Source organism: Dermacentor andersoni, chromosome 2 (genome assembly GCF_023375885.2).
Source record: "Dermacentor andersoni chromosome 2, qqDerAnde1_hic_scaffold, whole genome shotgun sequence".
NCBI lineage: Eukaryota > Metazoa > Arthropoda > Arachnida > Ixodida > Ixodidae > Dermacentor > Dermacentor andersoni.
Window position 1 is genome coordinate 41,507,075 of NC_092815.1, and position 21,978 is coordinate 41,529,052.

Sequence of the window (21,978 nt, forward strand, 5' to 3'; positions counted from 1 at the left end):
AACAAAAGCCCCTTCTCGCGCAGGAGGTGATCGGACCTGTTCGAAAATAGGTACGGGTACTGGGGGGGCAGCATACACTCTAAGAAAAAAAGGACTAAAAGGGGTAGGGAGGTTAGTCCTTTTGGGGACTAATTGATTTACCACAACCATTAGTCCTTTTGGGGACGAACTGACATGGGATGAACTGTTACTCCCCATGCGCTTACTCCTTCGGGGGACTAACAGTTGCCCCTGCCCAATGGTCCTCAAGGGAGTAACTGTAATTCGTTCCGATGATCCGCAAAGGTGGAATTAATTAAATTAGGCATTTATACTCTAATAAAAAAATTATTGAGCTGAAAAAAAAACACGTGCTTGCGAGGAGGACTCAAACTCACGTCCTTTCGGTCGCAAGTCAGGTACGCTAACCACTTCACCACGCCGCTTGCTTGTCAAGAGGGGATATTTAGACAAGGTTAAGCATGGGAACGCAAGTGCGGCAATATAAAAGTGACTCCGTATTTTGTGCAAGCTATGCAGTGAGAGTCTAACGTTGAGTGTACTTGCAACCATAAGCGACTGCGAAAAGAAATCAGCCCGAGTATTTTAAGGGTGATTTAAACTGAGGCACTACGCCATGTATACGTGTAGCGAGCTCAAACAGGGCACCGAAGACGACAGAGAAGGGCAATTTCTCTGTCGCTTAGCGTGTGCCGTTTGAGCTACACATCGCTTCAGTTCGCAACCTCCTTGCAACGGAAGGAACTTAGGTGCTCTTGACCAAGAAAATCTAGCCGTCTATCAATGACTTGCGCGTTTAATGTGTATCGCTCACTTATGGGGTGCGCACGAAGGGCATGCTTCTTCACATTCTGCAGTTTTAAGTTTCACGTAATTTTCTCACGAAGAGGCAAGGTGCTGCTTTGAATGTAGTTCAACAGACAATGCACGAACTTCGAACCATTCACGATTTATAGACAATACTGTTTTTGCCGCATCGCTCCATGACACGGACGAAAACAGCGAAGTGCCTGGGGAGTAACTGTTGCCGTTCGTCCTCCCATTGCTCTCTTTCCGAGCAGGGACTAAACACTTACTCTCCGAAATTTGCACACGGCACGCACATTCAGGCAGTTAGTCCTTTGAGGGACGAAAGCGCCCTTTTTAGGACTAACGGCGCAGTTACTCCCGTTTTCCCCGGGATTTTTCTTAGAGTGTAGATGACACTGCCGCCTCCGTCTCAAGCGCTCCGAAAGGTCCTTCAATCAGCACTTTTGCTACGGGCAGACACACGCTGTGAGCTTCCACAGCTTGCTTGATCCATGCGCACTCGCCCGTGAACATATCGGGTTCTACGTAGGAGGGGTGAACTACATCCATCGTAGCTGCGGAATCGCGAAGCACTCGGCACTCTTTCCCGTTCACGAGGAGGTCTCGCATGTAAGGCTCGAGAAGCTTCATGTTCTCGTCAGTGCTGCATAAGGACAAAAACACGACTTTTGTTTTTGTTTCTGGACACTGCGCCGAAAAGTGACCCGGCTTCTGGCACGTATAACAAACGCGCGCTTGCCTCGTCTCGAACCGCTTTCTGCGTTCGGCTTCGGCTGCCGCCGTCTCCTTACGTTCGGTCGGACTGCTTTCACTCGCATCCGAACTACGTGTTTCCCCCTTTGCTCTCATGGGCGTGAACTTCGGCCTCTCAAACTTGGAGCCAAATTCACCCTTTTGACCGTCCTTAGCTCCGCGAGCCCGACGCGTCACAAACTCCTCGGCTAGCTCGGCGGCTCTAGCCACCGTACTAACGTCTGGCCTATCCAAGACCCAGTACCGCACGTTCTCAGGTAACCGACTATAAAACTGTTCCAGCCCGAAACACTGCAGAACTTTCTCGTGGTCACCAAACGCTTTCTCTTCTTTGAGCCACTCCTGCATGTTTGACATTAGCCTGTAGGCAAACTCTGTATATGACTCACTTTTGCCTTTCTCATTTTCCCGAAACTTCCGACGGAACGCCCCCGCGGACAGCCTGTACTTTTTTAGCAGACTCGATTTCACTTGGTCGAAATCCTCTGCCTCCTCTCTCTTCAAGCGAGCGACTACGTCGGCCGCCTCGCCGGGTAACAAAGTGAGCAAGCGCTGTGGCCACGTTTCCCGAGAGAACCCCTGCTTCTCGCACGTTCGCTCAAAGTTAACCAGGAACAAACCAATGTCCTCTCCAAGCTTAAACGGCCGCATCAGGTCAGTCATTTTGAACGATACTCGTTCTCCTGCACCGTGTGCCTCACTTCCATTACGAGCGCGTTCCATCTCCACCTCGAGACGCTTCATTTCCAAAGCGTGTTGACGGTCGCGCTCTTCTTTTTCTTTCTCTTTTTGTTCTTTTCGTTCGCGCTCATCTTTCTCTTTCTGTTCTTTAAGTTCGCGCTCCTGTCTTTTTGCCCGCTCCTCAATGGTCTCAAGGCATTCCGACAGCTCGTCATCCTCAGCTTCTAACTCAAGAATAGCCCTTAGCAGTTCTGGTTTTCTGAGTTTGTCTGAGACATCCAGACCCAACTCTCTTGCAAGCTCCAGCAATATCGGTTTGCGCAACGACTTCAAATCCATGGCTGCTCTGAATGCTGCTTTCTCTACTGCCTACTATTGTCTTGCCGCAAACTAACCCGGCAGCAACGACAACCACAATTACCAGCTCTTTTTCTGACACTAACAAAAGCCTGGCAAAACTCAGAAGAAGAAAGTCCCGCACTCACCAAACCTCGCAGCCAAGAATTCAGCGCAGTCGTTCCGCTGCAGGCAACCAGTCATCACACAGGGCTCGTTGCACTGCTCCCGGATGGTCGTTGTGCTGCTCAGCATACAGTCAACCGCACATCTTCGCTGCTGGCCTCCGTTGTCACGATCTCACCGCTGGCAACCAGTTGTTGGAACCGCACCGCTGGCACGAGTTGTTGCAAACTCAGCGCTGACGCCCGTTGTTGCAAATGGGTCGCAAGCCCCAAGGGTAGCGTTGGCCTGGCGGCCTGGGGCACTGGAAGCATCCGAAGGTCTCGGCAAAGCATGAGTCGACTGGTAACAGAACAACTGGTTTATTCTAACATCGCAAAAGAGCGGGCGGTCAGGTCGACCGAAGTGAGAGACGGGAGAGCACGTAACTCGACAGAAGAAATCGGAGCCTCTCTCTGGCGTCCGGGGGCAGCTGCTCTTATACTCTCGGCGTCGCGGGCAAGAAGGAAGGTCACGGTACAGTGTACTAGAATACTTTGGGTAGTGGAAAGAGCGGCGGTCAGCGCGTGAGGCACTTTATGTTAACACTACCAGGTGGCGCTAGCGGCGCGTAACCGAGCACCAGCAAGAAACCGACAGTAGCCAGGCAGCAACAAGCACGGAAGTTTTCTTTTATTATTGCCGCATGTATGCGTAGTACTCCCGGTGCAAATGTTCTTATTTGTTTATGAGCGAATTAATCGTAGTAATATGATTTCAGCAGGGCTAAGTTTTCGTCAGATTACCTCAGCTGAGCAGACGGCGCAAGGCCCGAAATGCGTGAATCTTCGCGTTTACTTCAATAAACAGTCATGATTTGCGCTGAACGGTGACGTCTGCAATTTTACTCGCGGGTTAGTACGAGCAGCTCCTGCGAGAGGCAAACAGCACGTTCTGGGCACTTCGCACTCGCGCCAGTTCTCTTATCACAGGCGCTCGCCTCTGCGGCACTAGCAGACAGCATCGCCAGTAATGCAGTGAAAACATCAGAATTGCACCAATGTTAACTGCAGCTATTATATCTTACTGATCTACGGTCAATGCCAGGTGTTCTGCGCGTTTTTTTGTTTTGGAGTATCCGGTCCCTGGGGTCGCCGACCTCTCCTCTGGTGTTGTGATTGTCTTCTTTCTCAAACACACAGGATGAAGCTATCATTTTATTTAGTACTGAAGCAGATAAAGTCAGAATTGAAGAAAAAACACTTTTACACACCAAATGTTTATTTAAAATCATTTGTTCAAGACAAGTGCAGCAGGTATAATCACAATACAGTTTGCTCAAAGCTGGTGTTTGAAAACTGTTCACACGAAAGCATAAAGTAACGAAATAAGGTTCCCTAAATAAACAAGCAAACAGGCTCATGTGCAGCGGCTTAGCTTTAGGTAGGTAGCGGTTTCCCGTTTCTGGCACCTGGCGTGATTAAGAGCCCTTACAAAGAAGTGTAAACGTGTGGTCACATAGAAGGCTACCATTTGCACTGTCAGCGACTCGGAATGATTAACACATCCAACGCTTTCTTGCTGCCTTTTCTTTATCATATTAACAATGTCCATGACACTGTCATGATGAAGCTCATGTAAGCTGAAGCAACTAGTGAAGAGGTCTTCCAGTTTACAGATGAACCGGAACAGGCGACCATGAGGGTACAGGAGACCACCTTTGTCCTTCAGCCTCGTGTAGTCAGCAGCACCCAGCAACTCTACACTCTCCTTGCTTGTAAGGAGCAATGTGTGGCACTCTTCACAGTTTGTTTTGAGAACAAACTTCCTTGCTACATATACACAGATGTAAAAAATTAGCCTTGCATCACTCTTTGCAACAACGCATGGGCCATGATCTGGAACAACATTACTGAGGTCTTTGATGTGTTGCTCTGCTTACTAGGGCCTACTCCGCATGGCTTTAGGAGGGACGTCAGTACACCTGGCTCCGCATTTCCATTTGACACAGACTTGGCTAGCCCGTAGAAGCTTAGGCAGCTAACAGTTATTAGGAACTGTTGCGGTGTGGGATGACTGTTGCACCCCGATGATTGTCTTACGATCCCAAAGAGGTTTTCGACGGGGTCTTGACTCAGCTTCGATGTCATTACATACTTGTAGCCAACATGTTTTGACAAATAATCAAGTATTTCCCGCACGAAATAATCCCGCACGATGAACGGCGCTTCGAAATGTCTTTCGCACACCGCCGACGTTTCCGAGAGTGGCTTGTCGCTGCGGTGCAAATTCCTCTCCCACTGCTTTCGTTGGGCTTCGTCTTTCGGGGCTTTAAACAACGACAACGTCCGTCCATTGAACTCACGGAATCCAGGGTACCCGGTCTTACAACCTGGCGCGTAGCAGTGCGTGTCCGGTCTTTTGGTTTTCTTCTCCATGACTACATGCGAACCACTGTTTGAGCGTACGACGCAATGCAAGAAATTACAAGGTATCGGAAACGCTGTAAATGAAGCAGAAACAGCGTACGTGCACAACCTAATTGACAGCAACCTACACGTGCTACTGCGGCCACCTGCGGCGCCGATCTCCTCGGTTTTTAGACGCCAGCGCCACGCGCGGCGGTTAACAAAAATGGCAACAGCTCTCTCGTACGCCGCGCCGCGCGCTCTTTCCACTACCCAAAATGTTCTAGTACACTGTAGTCACGGGATGAGACCACGTGACGGCGGAGCACGGACGAGCTGAGAGACATGTTGAGACGAGTGTAGTGACGCATCGCCGAGCTGGCGCCTGTCAGACCTCCTCGCTTCACACTTGGGGAGCTCCTCTCCCCGGCTGCCGCGCTTTGACAAGCGTGGGCACACACACACACACGCACACACGAAGACACGTGGCACTGAAACACGCCTGGACGTGCTTGGCGGGGAGGCTTTGCGGGAGCTCCGAACGGGCCAAAATGTCCGCCGCTTTGAACGAAGCCCCGGCGTCCGTTGCATCCGCGCCGGCTATACCGCGCGTCGTAGGCGAAACGTAACAAGGGGGACTGGAAATTCATCAAGTATTCAGAACGCGACCCATTCAATATTGCATGCGACGTGCTGTGTGGATAATCGCCGCATCCGCACTTTGGGGCGCCAATCAACTATCCTTAATTGCTCTCTGTGATCTTGCACACTGCTCTGCTTCCGCATAATTATTCGCGAGACATACGTATTTCTGCATATATGCCTGCTCCGCTTTGCATTCTCGGATATATATATATATAGTGAGAGTCTGTTGGTATCCGGTAGCTGAACAGGGACTTATATACGTTGAGGACGGAGGTACGGTAAACACGTCGCTTTTTTTCCTACGTTTCGGCCGGGGTCGAAGAACGGGCCCCGGCGGAACCGTAGGAAATAAAGCATCGTGTTTTCCGCACCTGCATGCTCAACCTACAAGTGTGTGTATATATATATATATATATATATATATATATATATATATATATATATATATATATATATAATTCGCAGAACACCGGCTGATAAAAGCTTTCCCGGTGCCCCGTGTACAAGTACCGCTGTCCCGTCTGTTTCCGACTGTTTACTTTTCCGCTTCCATGCTCACGCCGCGTGGCCGTCCGTGCATGCCTGCGCAGGATCGAAAGCAACGACCGGGGCGCGCAGTCGTGCACGACACGCGACGGCGGCACGACTGCCGTCGAGGCGCCAAAGCCGCGGCTGGCGGCGGCCTCCGAGGTGTCGTGCCACGAAGAGCGCGCAGCGCAGCGTGATGGCCCACGCCGCTCAATATCGATCGCGGCCGGCGCCCGGTCGCGCCGTCTCGGCGTGAGCTGCCGCTGCGGACCGCGGCCGACCTGGTTTGCGGGTGGGGGAGGGAAGAGCCAGCGGGGCGCGGCGCGGCGGCCGTCATCGCGTCGCCGCCGGTTATCGTGCGCCGCCGCTCCTTCCCCACGCCGCCGCGCGCGTGCGCCGCGTCCCGATGCGGCCGCGGCATTCCGGCACACGCACCGCAGTCCGGACGGCGCAGCTCCCCGTTGTTCGCGCGCGCGCCTCCGGCGTGTGCTTCTTTTCTTCGCCCCGCGGATTAATTGTGTCACGTATACACGCGCGCGTCCGATTCGGCAGCGACGTCGTGGCGCCAGCTTCGAGCTGTTACAACTGTCGTTGCGCTTTGATGCGCGCGCACGAGTGTAGTGGCTTTTCGCGTACAACTCACGGAACCGCCTCCATTGGCACAGGTGAATGCATACTATAGTGGCAGGACGCGATTCCCGGAAGGTTTTGCGGCTGTAGCTTTCGCATATACGTGTTGACTGCGGTGCGTGCTCAGGCTGACTGTCGTCTGAAAAATGGGGCGGCAAGATAGGCGCCATAAGCCTTCTTCGTGTGCGACCGGTCTGCGGCGTTACTACAGGACTGTGCGTATGGCATCAGCGTGCATGCGCAATTTGCAAATGGAAGCGAATGCGTATACGACACCCGTCACGCAGTATACGCTTCTGCAGGATATATAGACCCGCTGGGAAATTGGCATACGCACGCACGTACAGGCGGCATTTGCGGTGTATAAGTGAGTTTTGAAAGAAATACCGGGAAAAAATTTAGTTGCTTTTGCTTGTGGCCGTGCATGGTGGTCGTTAAGATCACGCTTTCGTCATGTCGATTGAGTGATACGGGCCTCATACCCCCCCCCCCCCCCCCCCCCCACAATCCATGTCCTGACACGTGTGTTCATTAGTGCCTCCTTGTTGCCAAACGCAAATCAAGAATTGTACAATAATATGCTTCCCTTCCCCTACCGCCAAACAAATAAGAATGCATGTTCCAGTGTATCGAAGAAATTAAGAGACAGCTTGGCTGAATGTACACTCGCAACCTCTGTCACAGATATGCTGCCACTTCTGCGCGTGTGTTGCTCTCGAGGTAGCCCGTACTTGGAGTTCGTTTGGCACAACCTCAACGTTTTGGTAGGTGATGAATACAGCTGCTCTCGTAACGAGATTGTCCAGGCAGTATACCGAGGAAGGAAGGAAGGAAAAAGTAGAGAAGGAAAGGCAGGGAGGTTAACCAGTTTAGCGTAACCGGCTTGCTACCCTACACATGGGAGAGGGATGGGGGCGATGAAAGATGGGGAAGGGGGAGAGAGAGAGAGAGAGCACATATCACAGCACACAAACATCGTCCGGTAGAGTCCATCAATCTGGCATTGTACGTGATAACACTGTCAGAGCCGCTTGTCCAATCCCGTCTCTTTCAAAAACTGAAGTAGTCCCTTCGTCGCCTTCACCTGCGATGTCTTCTGTCGGCGGCATGTGAAAATCGTGTCGAGGGACAATGGTCTAGTGTCAAGGTGCGCGAGAACGGATGCCAGGGACTGTCGCTGAACATTATATTCAGGACAGTCGCACAGAATGTGTTGCAGCGTCTCCTCGCAAAGACAGGCATTGCAGAGAGCGTTGTCGGCCATTCCAATGCGGAATGAGTATACCGAGGATGCACTATATAGTATATGGGTCCAATTCCGGTCGTATGCGCTAAGCTCTCGGCGGCGTTTTGATGGTGCAGTGCTGCTCCAGAGGATTGTAAGCATGGTAAGCATTGCACGGTGACCCTATGGGTAACCAAGGGTCACATGTGCGAACAACGCTCTCGCAATGCATTTCAAGTCTCAGCCGCGCGCGTTGCAACAGCAACAACTGGCGCTCGCTTGTATGCATGAAACACGCGTCACGCAGAGTATCTAAAGAAGCTTGACATCAGGCGCTTATTCAAGAACTTTGCAGAGGCGCTCTTCCCCGCTGCGGGTGTTTTATTTGTACGCGACATTGTACGCCAAATATAACGTCCCAGCTCAGATTCGCTTCGCGATGAAGCGGACATGGACATCCTCGACGCGTGCAAGCATTTAGGTCTGCAGCGTTGTTTATACCCCGCAAAGTGGCGCTGGAATCTCTTCTTTAGGGGTCCATACACCCGGACTCTCGCGAAGGCGAACAAGAAGCCTCGTACATCTCCCGTTCACCCTGCAGTTACTCCGACATCGCCCGATAGACGGCGAGGAAAGTCCGGCGCGACTGTCGCAGCGCCGTTCTCGTTCTCACCTTGTCCCTATATCCACTTGCAAAACCCGAGCAGTGGCCTTTTCGCTTCGAGCAGATGGCCGATAGTGGCCGGCCGTGTTGCTCGCAGCCGACCTTATATACGGATGCAGGGATACAGGAAAGCAAAATGGGCTGGCATGCCGCGTGCGATCTCGCGCCTTTTAGCGGCAGCGGGCTGCGGAGGCGGATGCTGGCGCGGATCTGGAGATGGGGGCATATATACGTCACGCCACTGCGCATGCCAGCGCGGCCGTACGAAAGAGAGCGCACCAGCTGATGGCCGCTGACGTAACAAGAAGGGGGGGAAGACCCGTATCTCGCTCTCCATCGGGAGCGTCAAGGTCGAGGGCGCCTCCGATATATATCCGGGGCAACAGCGCACCTGCGGCCGGCGACGTGATGGTGCGCGCCCGCGATACGCGGCTGTAACTTCCGTCTACCCCCTCCCCTCTTCCCCCTCTTCTGCGCTGCCCATAGGAACAACCAGGTGAGAAGTGTTAAGAAGATGGACGCTGCCCTTTTCGCTATCTACCCGTCTCCCCCCGCGAGTGTGTCTCCCTCGCCGTCTGTTGAACGGGAGATAAACGCTACATGCATGGTGGCTCGTTGATGTTGCAGTAAAGCGCTCCTCCTTGTCACACTTTTAACCGCCCTTGCTAGCTTCGACCTGCTGCGGACGTCTGTTACCGCCCTTTTTCCTACAGAAAAGAATCGTCACTGTGCTCCCGCAGCCCATTGCACACACACAATGAGTTAGAACGACAGCGCTGAAGATGTTAGAATGCCATATACGCAGTGGCATAGTCGAGCAGTCACGCCGACTCGGAAAGCTGCAGTCATTCGTGAAAACAATGGCCACGGCAATTCGGAGAAAAGGCGACTTGGCAGCGAAGGAACTTGTTTCTGTAGCCATTGTATGGTCAAACAAACGGAAAAGGCAAGAAGAGCAGAAGGTGTAATATACATGATAAAGGAAAATAAAACGCAACGCAAAAGGGACAAGAACAGGAAGAGTGCACAGGGCGAGTGCCAGCGCTTGTTTGATCCTCTTGCCCTGACATTGGAGAGCTTTAGTTTAGGGGACGCAAGCGGCTTGCGCACGCAAGAACTAGGGGCGACGGTACTGCGCATGCGCAGACCCCTACGTCGTGGTCTGCGCATGCAGACCCCGACGTAGGGGTCTGCATATTGTTTGGGTTGCACAGACCCGCGCCCCCTATAGTATACGTGGGCGTTATCGGCCACAAACGTGTATGTAGGTGGGAGGGATAACCAGCAGGTAATGAGCAGAGTCGCGCGAAAAAAAAGATCCTTACAAAGTATGCCTCCATGCAGCTGCAGCTTGCCATTTATACAGTATACATGTTTATCCTTCATGCACGTTACACCGCCGCAAATAGCACATGCATTATTTATATGTAATGCTCATGGGCGCGACGCATCTGACGAGCGAACATCGAAACGTTTTGAATGGTCGCTTTTCCAACGCATCTCTCTCTCTCGCGCGCGCGCGCGTTTGTGTGTGTGTGTGTGTGTGTGTGTGTGTGTGTGTGTGTGTGTGTGTGTGTGTGTGTGTGTGTGTGTGTGTGTGTGTGTGTGTGTGTGTGTGTGTGTGTGTGTGCGCGCGCGTGCGAAACACAGGCGCAACGCTATTCGTGTGTATTGTCATCGTGCTTCGTTAAGTCGAGCTTTTTCCAATCACTGCGATGGAGCTAATCGTCTTAAATCCGACGACTGTCTTACATCTTCGCCTATATATAAGACGAAGCACACCATCCATGCATGCATGCCCTCAAAGTGTAGCATTCCTATCTCTCCCAATATGTCTCGCAAGCTCCGGAGTGCATTTGTGTAAATGTCCTAGAAACGCAATCTCATTTTGACTGCTGATGGAATTTGCATGAGCTCCTATACCGAGAGGATACGTGTTGAAATGCTCGCTCCCTCGAAGTCTGTAAGTGAGGGGAATAAACAGTGAGTTCACGTGGGTGAACATGAAGCAACACTCACACACGCCCTGAAATAACACCGCTCCATGCGAGATAGAACAGAGATAAAAGACAGCAATTGAGTAACGAGAGGCGAAATTGCGGCTGGCTAAACTGTATACTACGGAAAAGGATGAATGAATGGACAAATGTAAAGCGGCCGTAGAGCAATACATGGGAACGGTTATCTAGGGTAGTAAGCGCGAAGCGAGCATAACACTCCGCGTCAGCAGCCTGTCGTGCTGTCATGATTCTCACTTCACGAAGCACAGTAGCAGACCGACATCGGCAAGTTGTTCACGCTGACGGCGGGCGGTATCAGTGTTGATTCTCCGTTCCACTGTCATCCTGCAGATTGTGTTGCTCTTTCCACCTTCTTTAACCACATTGTCTTTCTGCATAAGCTTCGAAAACACCGCGGCCGAAGACCGTTCCACGTGAAACGTACGATGTACAGTGACAGCAAACGAAAAAGGCTAGATTCTTGCTTAAATGAAAACTGTTTATTATCTGCAGAGCGTCGGCGTGAAGCGTGTTGCTGCCTTCCTCGGCCGCGTCTCTCGTGCGTCTCTCCGTGCCGTCTCTCTGGTTCGGCTGGCCTCCGGCTCTTCTCTCTCGCCTCGCTCGAACCCCCGTGTCTACTCGTGGGTCTCTTCTTACATCCCAGGAACTATGGCAGGGCATCGGTGCGAAGATTCTTTCCTCGTGTTTACTCAAGGGTCTCTTGCGGGGAGCAAAGTACCATGCGGGGCGTCTCGTGATCTACGGGATTGCGGCGGTGGAGCACGGTGCCTGACAGGTCGGCGTAAAATGCGTGACGGCTAAGTTACGAGAGTGCGCGCTGCTCACACGGCCTACCCAAAATTTGCGACTGTCCTCAGGCGCACGTGTCCGTCGATGTCAATTCCTCGGTGTCCAAGGTGCCTTCTGTCATGATTGTTCAGAGATCGACTTGCGTATTCGATGACCCGTTCTCTTCTTTCTCGCGTTTGGGTCAGATATATCGTTCCGAGTCCGGTTTGTGATGCGTCGACGTGTACTTGCGTTGGGCAGTCTGAACAGAAGTTTGCCAGTAGCGGAGGATTCTTAAACGCTCTCTTGATTTCGTTCACGATTTCCTGGTGTGCTCCCGTCCAGATGAATGGCACATCCCTAGAGACCAGTTGACGCAGTGGGTGTGAGTTTCGAAAACTCTGGTATGAACTTGCGGTAATGGTTAGCAAATTGCAGAAACGAATACAACTTCCTTGCGCTCATCTCAGGCTCAAACTTGTCCACGGCTGCGACTCTCGCCTCGTTTAGGGTTCGACCGTCTGCGGAGATAACGTAGCCCAGAAATGAGACTCGGTCTCGGACAAGCTGACATTTCGTGATGTCCATCTTCAAACCGTTGATGACGACCCTACTTAGCGCCTCGTCGAGTAATGACAGCGCTTCAGTGACCGTAGCTGCTCCCTGGCCGACGTCGTCCATGTAAGGGGATGTTCCCTTCAAGGCATCAAACGTGTTGCGCATTATTTGCTGCATGCTCTGCGGAGCTTTGGAAAATCCAAAGGCCATTCGTAGGTATATTACTCGTACTTTCCGTCTGGCGTTACGAACGCGGTCTTGTGAATGTCGCCAGGTTTCACTCGCACCGTGAGAAAGGCCGACTTCACATCCAAGACAGTGAAGTACTTCGAACCGTCCCTCATGATGTGGTCAATTACATTTTCCATGGTTGGCATCGGGTATAAGGCGGATTGATGGTTTTCTCGTTCAATTTTCTGTAGTCGTGGACCATTCGTCTGGGCGTGGTGGGGTGGTGTGGTTGATCCACTACAACGGTAGGCGCGCTGTACTGGCTCTGGCTCGGTCGGGTAATCCCTTTAGCTAGGTAGTCATTGACCTGTTCTCTCATAAACTGGCGGTCCGCGGGACAGGATCTGTACGGCCTTGACGCGACGGGAATATCGCCCCTGAGATCGATGCTGTGCTCAGCGTGAGCGCAGAGCCCCAGCGCGTCCTTCCTCGTGGTGAACGCCTTATGGTGACGATGAAGAATTGAGCGCAGCTCATCTCGTTCGTCGGCGCTTGCGTCGCGGGACATTTTGGATACTGCCTCTTCAATCTGATTGGTGTAATCTTCGTCAGGACCGGGGTCCTTCGTCTTTAGCTGTACGAAGCCGATATCGCTCGCCGGTAGTTCGTCTAGGACCCTGCGATTGCTAAAGGGACTCTCCGACGCGATGCGCACTGTGTGCGCTTGATGCGTGACCCGATGGCTCACTCACCGATGGCTGAACGGGGACGAGGGTGATGTCGTTAGTGGGGTGGAACGTGACGTCAACATTCGCAGCGCGGCGCCAGTCCGAACCAAGAATCAGGTCCATGGCACCTGGCAAGGGCGCGATCACTACCTCCTCGAGCCGCACAGTCGATGTTCCGATGGTCACGTTCAGAGTCGCCACTCTCGCCGGTCTGATGCTCCGGTCGAGCACTTCTATCGTTTCGGGAGACGTCCAAGGTCGGGTATGAACCTCAGGGCCCACGAAGCTCTCGCCGAGGACGGAGACGTTGGAGCCGCTGTATATGCAGACTCTGACCGCTCGGCTCCCAACGAAGCCCTTTACGATGGTTAGGGTGCCGCCCGTCGATTGCAGGAAGCAGTTGGCTTGCCTGGATGTTGTGCCGGCGTTGCCTGCGTCATATCTGGCTTCTCGGCGTCGTTCCGCGTGGATTGTGGCCTCCGTCTTGAGTCTGGTGCACTCCCTCGACAAATGTCCCATATTGCCGCAGTTAAAGCAGGCTCGTGCTCGCGCAGTTCGAACTGGTTCTCGGTGTTCGCGCCGCATTGACTGATCGCTCAGCCCGGGGCGTCCGTCGTCAGCTGCCGCTCTGTTCTCGCCCGTACAAAAATGACTGTTGATTAACAATTGATATATTGTTGGGCAATTGTTGAAACAACGGACTTCAACAAATTTTCAAGAGCAATTGAGTTCACTCAACCCTTGCACAACAATATTACCGTTGAGTGTTCTCAATAAACAATTTATTGGGTAATTTGTGTTGATTTTTCTAGTTGTTTTTTTGTTGTGTAGCAGTTGAGTCCAGTATACAATAATTAGGACTCGCATATGAAGACATTCCAAACATGTTTTGCGATGCGTTCCAACCTCATTCCTGTCACTTAACGGCAGGTAGGTTCTTCTTTCGCCTCGCTTTCATTAAAAGAAAATTATGTGTGACTGATGGGGTGGAATCGAACGTCGGCCGTCGAGCCCGGTACTCTAACCAATAGGCCACGAGCGCGCGCATACTCCTCTCATTCGAAAGCCAGTAAGCTCTGAAATGCTTGGCGTGTGCGCCGCGTGCCACTTCCTAGTGCTGTCGCTACAGCTGGCGCTTTGAAGCGCCTATCTCCGGGACGGCCCCACTTTCGTAGCCATTTTCGCTACGTAAAAACTGCAACGTTACACTCGATTCATGACCGCCCAAGTTCATAACGATTTATTTCTTCGCCGGTGTACAAATGCCATCGTCGTTTTAACATACACTAGATGACATAACCATTGGTACGATCCGAAATGAGCACGTTTCGGGGAGCAGAAGAATGCGAAATTCACTTGCAAACACGGTGACTACGCGCATGTGGAGTTCCCCAAAAGTAGACACGGCGGCAGCGCGGCCGGTTATAAGACAGGTGCCGACAGGCGACGACGCTACCTTCGAACATCGGACGCACTGTGGGAACCGTAGGATGCAAGCGCGCACACGCTACAAACATACACGGGTGAGGTCTTCGAATTTCCTGCGACGTACCCTCTGTCCGTAAAGCAAATATAGTTTTTTATCCAATGTCCGTGGTACTAGAGATCAAAGAATGAACGCGCTTTGAGATCGCAGCGCGCAGCCGCTGTAACCATTGACTTCAAAGAGCTTCGGATTCAGCAACAGCCGCAACAGTATCACAGCTAATCGCCGTATCTGCGGCTGCCCCCGTTTCTCGCCTTGCAAGAAGCACGCGATTTACTTGAGCCTCGCCGAACTGTCGTCCTCTCATGTCCCAAGCCTGCAGGTCTGGTATGTTCAGTTAAGAACACCAAAGGGAAATGAAAGAAATACAGGTAACGGACTCTTATCGTACCTTACTTGTCACCTCGTCATCTGCAAAGACGCTACAAACTATTTTAAAAGCTTTATTTTTGTAAAAATAGCAAGACTAGTAGCAATCTTTATTTCTAGGTGGCGCAACAAACGTTAAGGTAGCGTTCGGGTGTGTATGTGTGCGCGCAAGCGGGTGCAACCATAGAGTTTCCTACAAAATTTTTGTAGGAAACTCTATGGGTGCAACCGAGCTTCATTTTGCGCACACTTTTGCAACAGTACACACGGTTACCGCTAGTTTCGTAGTCGCATTTTTTGGTCGTAGTATTTATTGTTTACGCTACAAATTAGGTAGTTCTTAAAAATTTATGAAGGTTAGTTGATGAAAAATTATTGCTAATTAATTAGCGGTTTTTAAGTGCCGTTATATTGTGTTTGAAAGGTTTTTATAACTGTATACGATAGTGAAGCTGTGAACGGCTTTCGGACTCAGTTATGCGGTTGCTGTTGTGTGGTGGTTCACGCCTCGTGCTTTTTGATGAAAGTATTTTCTTTTTGGACATCATGACGCACATTTTAGTGAAATGCTTTAACGACGATAAGTGGGACGTTTATCCGTTGAAGTGGTTGGCTCACCCAGCTACTAGTCTTCTACTGATGTGCGAGCCTGACGGTTTTGATTAGTTGCGCGGCAGAGGCCATGATGCCTGTTGGAGAGAAGGCACCCCGAAACAGTCGCAGCCGCAATTCTGAAGATAGGTAAGTAATCTCGTTTTCTTAGCACGTAGCCTTCTTTTCTATTTTGACATTGACGAGCGTGACATGTTAAGCACACCGTTCACTTTCTTCAAGCAAACCGCATGCCCCGGAGCAAATGCGCGCGATACTCTCTCGCTGCCGCCGTCACTTCGTTTGAAACAATGGTAGGCGAAGAGGCAGCGGCGCCCCATGTGCTTAAAATTGCATTGCTTCATTTCTTCCTGTCTAATAACGTTTCCTTCATTTGTATGAGAGAACACAATTGGAACATAAGGATCGGCTTCTCTGCGCAGTGATAATTTTGTACAGTGGCCACGTCATCTTTCATGGGGGCTCACGTATGCCGTCTAAGCGCTTGTTATCGCGTTCCGATACGTGAGAGGCGTGCTGCCTTTCAAGGTATTTAGGCAGGCACTACGAGCTTAGGAGAACCGCGACAAATAATCGTGCAGCAGGTGTGCAGCTGTGCTACGCTTGTACCACACTCGTACCGGAAGGCAGTGTTGCACTTCACGCTTACGCATTTTGTAACTATGGCGGCCTCCGTGGCAATTTGGGGCTCGAGGTCGTGGATACGATCCCTGCAGCGGCCGAATTCCAAAGGAGCGGAATGCAAAAACGCTCGTGCATTGTGCATTGTATGCGCGTAAAAATTTCCAGGAAGCCAAAACTAATACGGAGTCCCCAACTACGACGTGCCTCATAATCAGATCGTTGGTTTGGCACGTGGAACATCAGAATTATTTTTTTTTCCGTAGTGGCTCATCGTATACCATACGGTTAGTGTGATCACCTTTTGTGCCGTAGCGGTTAAGCGCGCCTCGATTTAGGTTGCGGCTAATGATGCGGCGCACCGCGAAATATATTTCGCCTATCTGGGATTTGCGGAGAACGGCTAACCGATTAGTCACAGCTTCCGCGCGGTGACTGTACACGGATACACAGCGCAAATGAACAGAGGTGTGGTGACGACGTGGGCAAAGAACACAGCCGCCGACGGGCTCACCTTATCGCCTATCACCGCCAAAACTACCGCAGTAAGCATATTTATCTAGCGCGGCGGGTTGCCGTTGAAGGCGTACTGTACAATTTCAATAAGCGATAACCGAAACATGCCACCGTTCTCTGCTGCCTCTTTGAGTTGGACCGATCCGAATGTGCGTTGTTTCCAGAAGCGAAAGGAGCGCCAATCGGGGCGTTGTCGCCTCGAGCTAAGCGTCGCACTCGAGCACCGTTTGCGCGGTGAAGAATGACGCGTGCCTGAAGCTAGCTCACTGCGCGGACGCTACCGCGCAAAACGCGCAAGGGCGTGTACGCGACGTTCTGCACAGAAATCGCGCGGGATGATCGGAGCCACGCCGGAGCGGCTAGCTTCAAAGAAGCGGTACATGTTCTCACTCGTACAGGCACGCTCGCATCGCTCTCGGCGTATGTTTAGGTCATTCCTTCTACTGTACTTCTACCCAAAGATTCGATATCTGTTTGCTATCGGCTATGCACTGTCGCGTGGTCTTTGGTTCTGCGAGCGAACCGGGAATATTTTCCCCACTGTGAAACATCGCTGTGCGTGTTTTAGCTAACATTTACCGTAGCAACCCATTTCTTCCTTTTCTCGACGGCACTCGTAAAGAGCCGCAAATTTTTACTTGCCAGTATAGTGTGTACTTCTATTTCGTGCGTAGTTATGTGCAGTGTGTGGCAGATTCTTAATCCGCGTAATCTCATTTTCTGTCCACATTCCCGTCTCACAGGTTACGTATGCAGCAAATTCCCAGGTGCTAAAGTGTTCTACACCAAAAGCACCTTGGCGTCGTGCAAGAGACACCCGTTGATATGTGGCTGATTCACTAGCAAGCCCGCATCCCTGTTGCCACTCTCCATCAAGTGGGATTTTCAACTATTTTTGTGCTGCTCTGTGGTGTACTAGCTGCCGCATGGACGCTGTGAAGGCTTACTTTCGATTTGCTCTGGCGTTTAGTAGTAAAGGATGGGCTGCCTTTTGAGGGGAGGCATTTACTTTTGTTTGTGAGAATGTTTACCAGCCTAACCAAGTGATACGTGCGTACTGTAAACAGCAGCACGAACAGAGGCGGACGACGGACGACGAAATAGGTAGGAGCACACACGAGCGCAAGCTCTACTAAAAGTTTGCTTTTGATGACAAAGGTATTAAACACACTGGTCAACTTGGCAAAGGTAAAAATCCGTGCATGCGTGGCAGAAACAGCCACGTACGACAAGAAAAAAATATGAAAAAGCCATGTCATGTAGAATAAACGTGCGTGAAAAACGAGAACTATCGGACAAATCTTTCGAAAAAGCGAAAGATTTGTCCGATAAGTGATACTACCCAACGAGAAATACTCTTTTGAGAACTGTAACTTTTTCCCACTAAGGGCAACAGATAACTTGGTTATGCATTTGTTTCGTTTGTGATCAATAAATATTGCTTTTGGAACTTCTCTGGTGTTGCGGTATAGAGCAGAAAGAACGATTGTTTCATCACAAAGACCAGAACACAAGAGGACTTATGGAAGCATTATTTATTGATCACGAAGAAATATTCATAAGCAAGATTTCTGTGACCCTTAGTGGGAAAGAGTTGCTGCAGTACTTCTCGTTAATATCACTTACAGGACAAACCTTTCAGTTTTCATGTTTTTGTTAGTTTTTGACGCACATGTTTATTCTACAGGACGTATTTCGGTCCTTTTTTGTTGTGCCGGGCTGTTTCTGCTGCGCATCCATGGCTTTTTCTTTGTGAAGTTGGCCAGTGTGTTTAAAATCTTCGTCTTCACGAATAAACTTCTAGTTGAGTCAGCGTTCATGTGTGTTCCGACCTTAATTCATCCTTCTCGTCTCTGCTTGGGTGGTTGTCAAATATAAATATACACCGAATTGGCGAAGTGTCCATAGAATTGATACATGAAGTTATTTGCGCTGTTTATTTCAGGAAGAACGCTATAGGGTCTTATCTTCTCTTTGTTTTTGACACTGAGTACATTTTTCTATTTCAACTTCAAGGAAGCCCTGAGGAAGCCAATAAGAGTGATGGTAACTTCCTTTGTGTGTTAGATTTATGCATTTCATCCATTCAAGGCATGACATGGCACATGCCTGATTGTAGGTTGCAAGCATTCGTAGTAAGATCTACTTTTCGGTTCTCATGACGCTTCTTTGTACTGCGCTGCATTCTCCAGGCACATGAACCTTTTTATGCTTTAAGTGCATGCGTTCTTATTCCATATGTTGGAGCGAAAATTGTGAGCTTAAATATGCATATATATCATTTTCCTTGTAATTTTTTTCAACATGGGTGCTGTAGCTCCCTCCGTCTTTCAGTTACTGCTTTGTCCTAATTTTTATGCAACCTTTATGTATTTTATGCAGCAAAATTCTGGTGCTATTTTAATAACATTTCATCTGCGAAATTGAGGTAATTGGTGTTTCGTATATGCATTTATTTGCGTTTTTCACTGTCTCATCAATCTGGCTGTCGAGTCATTGGAACCTTTTCTTATCTTTTATGACTATTTCTGGGGTGCTTGATACTGAAAGTGCAGTTGACCATTTATTTGGCTGTTTGGAATTGTGTTAACCGTGTGTTACTACCAATTTTCTGTGCTAAATAATTATTTTTTCTCTTATCGTTCAAGGTATTAGCCTTTCCTTATCTCTTTATTGACTGAGGTACCACTTAGTTGCTGGGTATAGGGAAAAAGGCCCCAAAAAGTGCTTTAATTAGCTCTGTGCAAGTCCAGAAAAATTACCTGAAAATGAGCTCACTAAATTGAGGAAATGCCACCAACAAACTCTTTTGTACCCCAAATTAACATAATCAAATGGTGTACTGTTTGTTCTTGACTTGTGCCAGGGAGATAAGCTGCTTTCATTACAATAAAGCTTTACAAGTTTATTTCTGAAGAAAGCAATCCTGGCTTGTCAGAAACATGATTCAGGTGTTCACCATACCCGACAACTTTCTAAGTGATGTCTCGTCAAATAATAGCTAAGTTGAGGGATATTATTTTATAAAATAATTGGGCAACATGAATATATATATATCTCGAAGACAAAGCTCAGGCAAGTGTACTTTGGTACTTCATTAAATTTTAATCGCGGTGAAAGACGTGTGCTAAAGCTTGTACATATTTACGTGAAGTCAAGTTTGTTATTTTGCCTTCTCACAGTCAGCCGTAGCTCTTCCTGTGATGTGTTATTGTGCGCAACATTTTAATGTAACATATTCAGATGTCTTGTGTATTCACATGCAAGCAGCTTCAAGTGTTCATGTGTTCAAAGTTGGTTGTTACAAGGGTACGCTTAAGCCCTGCCTTTTGAGTCGCTTTGCCTTTTAGTCATAAACTTAAGTCGAAAGTGAAGAGCACAATGATCGTTTTGATTGGATTCATATGTATAGGTTTTTTCAGATGTATTTACACTGCTAGAGTGCTGTAGGTTCTAGCCTCTGTCTCCAGGTTCGATATAGTGGTGCCTTATGTTCTGTAATAATGTTTCACGTGCACGCATCTTTAGTGTAAATAAAGCTACTTCAAGTTGATCAGTCTCTCTGATTTTGTTTGTGTTTGGGAACGTTATGAGCAGGCACCGGGGCATGCAAGTCTGAACAGCAAAGCAATTTCAATATATGAATAAAAATACACCAGCCCAACGAAACGTCAATCATATTTCAATGGCGACTTCTGAAATCTCAATGGCATCTCAACTGTGCCACAATGTGCTTTTCAATGCTGTGGTAATAACTCAACAGTTCAACAGAACTACCACAACGTCAGTTCAACGCAGAATCAATGGTAACTCAACAACCATTCAACAAAACGAACACAACGCGCCGTCTAAGCACAATGGAATTTCAATGGTAACTTAACAATTATTCAACATTGAGGTACCCAATGGGGTTTCAATTCAATTTCAGTGGCCAATATTCAAGAGTCCTCAACACTCAACCCAACAATTCTCCAACAAACTCTCAATAATTCCTCAATAAAAACTCAACATTGACCAACAATATTTCAATGCCTTCTCAATAATTTTTTTGTACGGGCGTAGCTGCTCCTTCCTCATTTGGTTTCGTTGGCTCTGTTGCCCAGCTTCAGATTGTCGGAACTGCGCTGTTTGCGTCGTTATTGCTTTACGCCGCCTGGTGTCGAGCAGCGCTGCGCGGCCTATCAAATCAATGACGCTGCTGCAGGGCTGTGCAGCGAGAGGATTCGCCCATGTGTCGTCTTCGATCCCGCTAAGTATCAGCGAAATTCTCTCTTCATTCGCAAGCGGGTACGGAGACTTGTCCAGTAGAGCATCTTTAGAGTACATACATGTACTCCACTAGGGTCTCCGAACTGCGCAGTTTTCGTGAAGCTTGCAGGTCTAAGAACTCTTGCATTGTGAGCTTCCGGTCGAAACGAGAGGCAAGTGCTACCTTCCAAAGGTTCCACGTTTCACAAGCCATGCCGTAAGAGCTGTGCCAGTCCTTTGCGGCACCTTGCAGCCGGGTTGCTGCCGTTGCGAGCGTCAGTGATGGGGGCTAGTGGGCCAGCGCAGCAATGCGTTCCACCTGCGTGATCCACGTTTGGGCATTTCGTTGTACATCACCGTCGTACTCGGGGATGGCGGACGCGGTATCGCTCGTAGACTGGATCAGCAAGGGCGGAGCTGGCGCGGACGTTCTCGACAACGCTTCCGTCATCTGCAGCTGCGCGCGTGCGAACATGGCCACAATTGCAATCATGCTTGGCGTACTCTCTGGAGCTGTGGCGGTTGTGTTCTCCGGCGAGGGCTGTAGAGGTGCGCCACGGTTGACTTCTGCCGGCCGTTGGTTCGCTGCCGTAGCGGGGGCTTGGATCCCGTCGAAACGTTGGAAGCCCGTTTCGTCCCCAGCTTGCGCCTGCGTTGGCTTCGGTTCCCCCGTTGTGTCACTCGTAGCGTGTGACTCGCGTTGCTGGGTTAGAAGCCGTCGTAGTTGGTCAACCTCTGCACGCAGACTCTCGATCGTAGCCGGCGTCTTTGAGTCCGCCTTTTCGTGGTCGTCGCCATCAGCTTCGGTCTGGAGGCGAGTGTTGTCGTCTCGGAGACGGGCCACGAGATCGTCCTTGCGGCCGCTGCACGGAACTCCACGGATTCTCAGCTCGTCAGTCAGCTGTTGCTTTTTCAGGGCGCTGAGAACGTCGCGGACAGTTGATTTCACCGGTGACCAGATGAATGTGGACTCCGAGCTCACCGATGGCGTTCTGCTGGGCTCCGTGGTGGCCGCTCGTTCTTCGTTCGGGAAAGACGCGTCTGCAGATCCTGTCGGCTGCGCCATGACAGCAAAATGAAAAATGCTGGATTCTTGCT

At 50.1% G+C, this 21,978-nt stretch overlaps 1 protein-coding gene and 1 long non-coding RNA gene across 2 annotated transcripts in view; both read left to right on the forward strand.

Annotated features, from left to right (window-relative positions):
- Window positions 1–21,978, forward strand: part of LOC126542415 (growth/differentiation factor 8-like) — a 114,528-nt gene that overhangs the window by 52,065 nt on the left and 40,485 nt on the right. The gene's annotated exons all lie outside the window — the stretch shown is intronic.
- Window positions 15,322–20,191, forward strand: LOC129387733 (uncharacterized). The gene is made up of 2 exons (XR_008614922.2): window positions 15,322–15,624; window positions 17,376–20,191. It is a non-coding gene; the product is annotated as an uncharacterized lncRNA (long non-coding RNA).